The 7,346-nt window shown below is 50.3% G+C and overlaps 1 protein-coding gene across 5 annotated transcripts in view; it reads right to left on the reverse strand.

The window, feature by feature from the left end:
* PPP1R16A (protein phosphatase 1 regulatory subunit 16A) overlaps nucleotides 1–6,796 on the reverse strand; it is a 23,526-nt gene extending 16,730 nt beyond the window's left edge. Inside the window, exon 1 of one of the 5 annotated variants that reach the window (XM_069599703.1) lies at nucleotides 6,674–6,796. The gene's annotated coding sequence lies outside the window, so the exon portion shown is untranslated. Of the gene's footprint in view, nucleotides 1–6,410 lie in introns of all 5 variants that reach the window. The other 4 variants (XM_069599705.1, XM_069599702.1, XM_069599704.1 and 1 more) reach the window with 4 other exon arrangements.
* Nucleotides 6,797–7,346: the final 550 nt, after the last annotated feature.

Here is a 7,346-nt window from a genome sequence, read left to right on the forward strand (position 1 = left end):
ACTAGAAAATAGTCCCCACTCAGCAATAAAGACCCAGAGCAACCAAAAATAAATAAATAAAACAAAGCAGGGTTTAGAAGAAAACTTCTAATTCTGAATGCATAAATAACAAGGATGGTCAAATCAATGACCAAAGCTTCCAACTTAGTAAGAAGCTAGAAAAAAAAAAAAAAGAGAAAATTCAACCCAAAGTAAGTGAAAGGAATTAATAATAAGAACAAAAAGTAATGAAACAGAAAATGGGGAATTCCCTGGTGACCCAGTGGTTGGAACACCATGCTTCCATTGCAGAGGCCAAGGATTCAACCCCTGGTCAAGGAACTAAGATCCCGCATGCCTTGTGGACCAAAAAAAAAAAAAAAAGAGAGAGAGAGAGAGAAAGAAAACAGACAAAAAGAGAATACTGAAACTAAAAATTGTTCCTTTGAAAATATTGATAAAATCAACAAGACTCTCACTAAACTGATCAAGAAACGCAGACAAAAATGACCAAAATCGTAAAAGAAATACATGCTATCACTACAGATCCTACAGACAACTAAACGGGAACGTTCTGAACAATTTATAATCATAAACTTAACAACTTAAGTCAGGGATTAACAAACTACGCCTATGGACCAAATCAGCTTACCATCTCTTTTGTAAATAAAGTTTTATTAGAAAAAACCATGCTCATTTGTTCATGTATTGTCTGTGGCTGTTGTGTGTTACACAAAGAACTGAGCAATCACAACAGAGACCATATGGCCTGAAAAGCCTAAAATATTTACTATTTGGCCCTTTATATATATATTTTTTAAATTGCCATGTTTGACTTAGATAAATGGGCAAATTATCTGAATGAAACAAATTATCAAAATGGTGTCATGAAGAAATAGAAAACCTGAACAGCCCTATAACTATTAAAGGAATTAAATTTCTAATTAAAAACCTTCCCACAAAGAAACTCCATAGTTTGCTATTTAAAATAAACAAGCAAATCAATAGAAGCAGAAAAAGACTTGGAAAAATTCAGTAACCATTCACGGTTTTTGTTTTTTTATTTTTTTTCCATTCATGATTGAAAAAAAAAAACAAACTTAGAAAACTAGGAATAAAAGGAAAATCCCTCAAAATCTGGTAAAACCCTCGGGACTGAGAACAAGGTAAGAGCATCAACTCATACCCCTCTTACTCAACACTGCAACCCCCAGGCAGTGCACTAAGGCACGAAATAAAGAGCATACAGATGGAAAGGAAAATAACTTCTTAGATGCAGGAGGCATGTAGAAAGATTTGTAGAAAATCCTTAGAAATCTATAATGGGGCTACTCGAACAAATGAATATATTTAGAAAGGTTGCAGGATACAAAAGACAGTACGCCAAAATCAAATTTATGTCTCTGAACTAGTAACAAAGGATTGGAACATGTAAAATGTTAAGCGTATCATTTGCAAAATTAGTGTCTCCAAACAGAACAGGCGCTGACGCTGGCTGCTAAGGGCAGAGCCTGGTCAACTTCCCCTCAATATGGCTTGAAAGCAGTTAATCGATCACTTCACTTGGACTCAGGTAATCACTTCTAAGGAACAAATGGAAACAAAGCCTGAAACCAGGAGGTACCAGCTCCGGACCAGGTCCTGGAGGGCAGTGCAGCCTCTCGCTTGCGGGCTCTCTCCTGAACTGGGGCCTTGGGGTGAGGCTGCCCAGAGGCCAGAAGGGTGGGGCCAAGAGCCTGGCTGGCCCTCAAGGAGCCACCTGGTGGAGCATCCCCACCACGGGCTAAACCTGCAACCTGAACCACCCAGCCAAGCCACTGTATAATTCCTGACCCATGGCAGCTGTGAGAGAACAAAAATTCATTGTTTTAAATCATAATGTTCAAGGGTAATTTCTTATACAGCAATAGATAATTAATACAGAGACCTACATAAATGGAGAAATATGTACCATGTTCTACATTCTTACAATGTCAATTCTTCCCCTAACAGATCCCTAGCTTCCATATAATCCCAATCAAAATGCCAGTAAGCTCTTTTTGAGAAACTGACAAGCCAATTTTCACATTTACATAGAACTACATCGTATCTTCGGAGAAGGCAATGGCACCCCACTCCAGTACTCCTGCCTGGAAAATCCCATGGACGGAGGAGCCTGGTGGGCTGTAGTCCATGGGGTTGCTAAGAGTCAGACACGACTGAAGCAACTTAGCAGCAGCAGCAGCAGCATCATATCTTGAAGGGCCAAAATGATTTGAAAAAGAAAAACCAAGTTAGAAAACTACTTATACTTGACCTCAAGACTTATTTTAAAGCTAATATAATCAAATCTGCAGGATATGAGCAATAAGATCAATGAATAGAGAATCCAGAAGTCCACCCACACATACTGTCAGCAATGGAGTAACACAATGGGAGAGGGTGGCCTTTCAAAATGGTGTTGGAATGCCCAGATATCTAGGGAAAACAATGACCCCTGACCTCTTGACCATTAAAGAAAGCATAAACCATTAAGAAAAAATGACAAACTGAACTTCATCAGAATTATAAGGATCTGTCTGTCTGTTTAAGACACTGGTGACAAAATTAAAAGCCAAGCCAGAGACTTGTATCTGGCAAAGGACTAGCACCCTAAACGTATAAGGAATTCTTAGAGCTTGATGAGACAACCCATTTTTCATGGGTAAAAGATCTGGACACGTCACAAAATAAGATATACAAATGGCTGAGCAGGCAAATGAAAAGGTGTGCAACACCATTCATCATTAGGAAATGCCAACTCAAGGCACAACAAGCCATCAGCACTCACAAGAAGGGCTCAACTTCCAAAGAATGACAAAAGGACACAGAACAACTGGGAATGTGATATGACTTCCCATTTTAGAAAACAGTTGCAGCACTTTTTGTATAGAGTGAAATACAAGTACGTACTTCAACCATCATTTCTGTCATCTCAACCCAAGAGAAATAAAGTGTATGTCCATACAAAGATTGGTAAACATGAATATTCACAGCAGTTTTATTCACAATAGCCAAAAACTGGAAGGCACCGAAATGTCCATCAACAGGTGTGTGTATGGAGTAAACAGTGTACCTATACAATGGAATACCAAACCGTCCAGCAAGAAAAACAATGAACCATGGAGACATGCAGCAATCTGAATTTCCAAAACGTTCTGTCTGGCGAAAGGAAGTCAGACACAAAAGTGTTGATCCTGTATCCGTCCACTTATGTGAAATTCTAGGAAAAGAAAACAGGGACAATGAATCTATAAAAACAAAAGCAGATCGGTGGTTGCCTGGGGCAGGGAGGACCGTGGACTGGGCACAGGGAAAGGGACTTTCAGGGATGAGGGAGATGCTCTGTGTCTGGATTGTGGTGGCGTTTACAAGGAGCATACATCTATCACAACCCACCAAATTATTTTATATAGGTGCCTTTTATTATATGTAAACTACACCTCCATAAAGTCGGATGTAAAAAAATAAAAGTATACAACCTAAGTCTTCCCCTGGCCTCTAACTCCAATGATCTGGCCCCTCCTGGCCTTGCCTCCTCCCATACCTCTCCACTACCCACTCCAGCACTGGCCTGCTTCCTGCTTCCTGCACCTCAGGGACCTCGGCTCCATATCACAGAGGCTGGAAGCTGAGCTCGGGAACCACACTCTGGGTTTAAAGTGCCAGGAGCTGAGGGCACTGGTCAAGTTTCTTGACCTCTGAAGAAATCAGTTTCCTCATCTGTAAATGGAATAATAGTACCTTCCTTATAAGTTCTTATGAGGATTCAATGAACTAAGACACAGCGCTTTTGGTGTCTGGCACAGGGGCTGGCAAACTGCCCCACTGTCTGTTTTGGTATGGCCCATGAGCTGAAAATGGTTTTGACCTTAATGATTGGCAAACAAATTAAAAGAAAAAGAATACTTGGTGACACATGAGTATCAAGTGAAATTCAAGTTTCAGGGTCTGTCAGTAAAGTTTTGTGGAAACAGAGCACATTCACTTGCATATTGTCTGTGGCTGCTCTTCCACGAAACGGCAGAATAGCTGCTCCAGGGATCACGTGGCCCTCAAAGCCTGAAACCCTGACTCTCTGGCCCTTCACAGAAAAGCTCTGCCAGCCCCGATCTGCCACCTCATCGTTGTGCCCCTTTCTGTCAGCTGTGCCTTCTGTCTGGAAAGTTCTTCACAAGATCTCAGCATAGCTCCTTCCTTCCTGCAGCTCAGATCCCAGCTTAAACGTTGCCTCCTCAGGTCCCCTGCAGTCAACCCGTCACTCTGCTGCATCTTCACCCCGCTTCTATTGTTGCACTAGTCACTGTTTTCTTCCCCAAGCCCCGGGCCTGACCTGCAGAAGTACCCATGACCGCAGGAGCTGATGGGTTCCCTACACTGAGGGACGGCGCGGAAGCAGACGCAGGTGCCCAGCCCAGGACTGAGCCGCCGGGTGGATGAACTGCCACTCAGCTGTGAGTGCAGCTGTGCCAGGGCTGGGCTTGGCACTGGGATGCAGAGCCTGTGATGGTGACACATGCAGTGCCCACGCGCCCTGAGCGCAGCCCGGAGCAAACGCAGGAGGCCTGTGGCCACAGCGAGGTTGGCCGCGTGCCCTGCCAGCGCAGAAGGGCCATCCAGACCTCCCAGATGGTGGGAAGGGTCTGCAGGAGCTTCACCTGAGTCCTGGAGGCTCCCAGGGCTCACCTTCCAAAACAGAAGGAGGTTCTGGGGGTGGGTGGGGGTGAGTCTTACAAAGCACCCCACACAAAACCTACCCAACAGCAGTGGTCAAAGAATGACCAAGGTCTCGGGCAGTCCCGGCAATCTGTGTCTGTCACAGCCGCCCAGGAAGCACGCAGCCCAGACTCGCTGTCTGCCGTCGGGCCTCACCACACAGCCAGCACGGGGCCCGGCAGCCGAGCGCCTCTTCCTCCCCAGCCCGCCGTCCCAGGCGTCTGTGGAATTAGACATGACTGTCCCTCTGTCCTTTTTTCTCAGTCTGATGTGCTGGCAGGGCCGTTCCTAAAGACACAGAGCTTGGAAGGGAGGCGGAGGCTCACTCTCTCCCCTCCCCGCCTCCTCCACCACTACTGCAAGGGTTCAGGAGGGTGGAGGCCCGACACACATGGCAAGGTGCTCAGGAGTGGGGTGGGGGCAGAGGAGGGGGACGAGTGTGCAAAGACAGGCATGTCATCCAGCAGTCTCTGAGGAAGGATGTTCAGGAGGGACAAGGATCAGATCTGCTTTTCGGACCCATAACTCTGCCTATGGTGAGAAGGGTGGAGTCAAAGCGCCGAGTCGGAGCGCAGAAGAGCGGCCAGGAGCAAAGGCTCCCATCCCAGAAGGAGGTGCAGGCTGCTGGTACGAGAGATGGACAGGACAACCATGATCTGGGCAACTGAGGAGCAAGTCTGAGAGAAGACACTACCACCCAGACACTTGCTTTGGCTAACAAGTGGACCGGGACAGAGGCACTGGTGTGGGGAACTCTTGGGGTGCAGGTGCCGTGCTGGGCCACCACAGGCTCATCTGAGACTGAGGTTCTAAAGCTGAACACAGTGAAATTCAGAAATCCCTAGAACACAGACACCAACGTGGAGCCCACAGGTACCAGGGCCTCTTGCTGGGCGCCTGCCAGCCCAGGAACCTTCCAGGAGAGCAGAGTCCAAGCAGGTGAGGGATGAAGCCAGGGCAGGTCCGCGGAGAGCCCACAAGGAAGGAAAGATAGACCTGCTGATGCTGCTCCATCCCAGCGTTGAGCCAAGAGCCTCCGGCACAGTGGAGGCAGGCAGGGAGCTGGCTGCTCAGAGCGCCACAGGGCCCCCAGGCAAGGATTGCGGGGCCAGCGCGGTCCAGGATCCGTCAGGGAACCATCCGCCCATAAGGCGAATCTCGCTGCCCCTGAAGTAAGCCAGGAGGCCAGCCTGGGGCACAGAGGCCCTTCCTTCACAGCTCTCCCAGGGAGAGCCCACAAGCATCACCAGGGAGCATCCCCGGGAGCAGAGGGGCTGAGAAGAGCAGTGCGGCCCCCACTCCACCCCCAAGCTAAGGACGGGGTAGGGAAAGGAAGGCCCAGAGCTCTGAGGAGGGCCAGCCAGAGCTCGGCCCTGGCTCCCGCTCCCCCACACCTGAAACGCCTCCGCACCCATGGAAACTAATCCCACAGTCGCCTCAGCCTCCACTGCAGGACAGGGAGGGGCCCCACCGGCGTGGACCTTCCCGCCCAGGCCCCTTGCGCCTCCGAAGCCGCGCGGGTCGGCGCTCGCCGCACAGCTATGGCTATTCCAGCCCGGACACCCATCGGTGGGCTGGAGCCCAGGATCCCTACAAGGAGGTCACTAGAACCCCTGGAAGTTAAGGAATTTGGCACAGAAAGGTTCAGGTTTTTCCTCTGGCCTCGCTCCAAAGCACACACGAAGCCTGGCAAGTACCTTCTCTGCAGGCCCGAATGTCCTCAGCTGAAACGGAGGTAACTCCGGTGCTGCCTACCTGGCCAACAGGTTACACGGCTGAAAACAACCCCGCATTCGGCTCAGCCGCAAACAGCGCCCCGGCCCGGCCTTGACGGCCGCCACTCCAGGAGCCTTCCCGACCCTCAGCACCGGCGCCGAGCGGGGCCTGGGCGGCCTCCCGCCGGGATCCCAGCCTCCCGGTCTCCCCGCCCGCCCGCCGGCCCCGGAAGTCCGCTCCTCACCTTCCGCCTCGCGCCAGCAGCCACCTCGCAGCCGATCGGAGCCGGTCCGCGGGTCCTTCTGCCCAGCGCTCCTCCCGGCGCCGCGGGGGCGGGCCCGCGCCCGGCCCTTGCCATGGCAACGCGAAACTTCCGGCCCGCGCTCCCCAGGACCGGAAACCGCCGCCCGGGGGCGGGGCTTGCCCAGAGGGACTGGGGAGGTTGCGGACCGCCGCTTGGGCAGGGTGCAGTGATGGCCGGCAGGCAAGGGGAGGGCCTTCCGGGGCGAGAAGCGCAAGTGGTCACAAGTTTGCCAGGAGGGTGGTCGTCTGATTACTCTGATCTTTTAAGAAAGGGTCCGAGTTCACTCGACAAAGCAGGGGCATTAATGGGGGGAGAGCATGCGCCAAGGTGGGAACAGTTGAGGTGGTGGTTTAGGAGGGCGGGGCCCGCTCTGTGGGGTCTGTGCGGCCAGCGATGAGTAGTCAGGACGTGAGGAGCCCTGAACGCCAAGCCAAGAGCTGGGCTTTATCCTGGAAGCAAGGAGGGGACAGTGGAGGAAAAGCAGTGCCTTAGACCTGTTGGAGAAAAAGACCTCTCAATAACTTAACTGGGCTAGAAGACACAAGAACCTCTCAGCTAGAGCCCTGGAAACGAACAGGACTTGAAGAGGTGACATGGGAGTCCAGAGGAAGCC

Source organism: Ovis canadensis, chromosome 9 (assembly GCF_042477335.2).
Source record: "Ovis canadensis isolate MfBH-ARS-UI-01 breed Bighorn chromosome 9, ARS-UI_OviCan_v2, whole genome shotgun sequence".
Lineage (NCBI taxonomy): Eukaryota > Metazoa > Chordata > Mammalia > Artiodactyla > Bovidae > Ovis > Ovis canadensis.